Here is a 427-nt window from a genome sequence, read left to right on the forward strand (position 1 = left end):
TCCACGGCGCCCGCGTCGTAATCGCTGACGTCCAGGATGACCTCGGACGATCCGTCTGCGCCTCAATCGGGTCCGATGACATCGCCGTCTACGCCCACTGCGACGTCTCCGACGAGACCGACGTCAAGAACCTCGTCGACTTCACCGTGTCCAAGTTCGGCAGGCTCGACATCATGTTCAACAACGCGGGTAAGGCCGGAAAACGAATCGAATCGAATCGAATCGAATCGAATCGAATACTCAAGAGGCATAATCTATTAATTATTTGGTTAAGTCGATTACGTACGTGTACAGGCATAATCGAGCGGCCGAGCCCCCGCATCGTGGACTCCGACGTATCGGCGTTCGAGCGCACAATGAGCGTGAACTGCACCGGCGTCTTCCTCGGCATCAAGCACGCGGCACGGGCGATGATCGCCGCGGGGAC

The 427-nt window shown here is 57.6% G+C and overlaps 1 pseudogene; it reads left to right on the forward strand.

The window, feature by feature from the left end:
- Positions 1 to 425, forward strand: part of LOC109832507 — a 1,003-nt pseudogene extending 578 nt beyond the window's left edge.

Source organism: Asparagus officinalis, chromosome 3 (assembly GCF_001876935.1).
Source record: "Asparagus officinalis chromosome 3, Aspof.V1, whole genome shotgun sequence".
NCBI classification, from domain to species: domain Eukaryota; kingdom Viridiplantae; phylum Streptophyta; class Magnoliopsida; order Asparagales; family Asparagaceae; genus Asparagus; species Asparagus officinalis.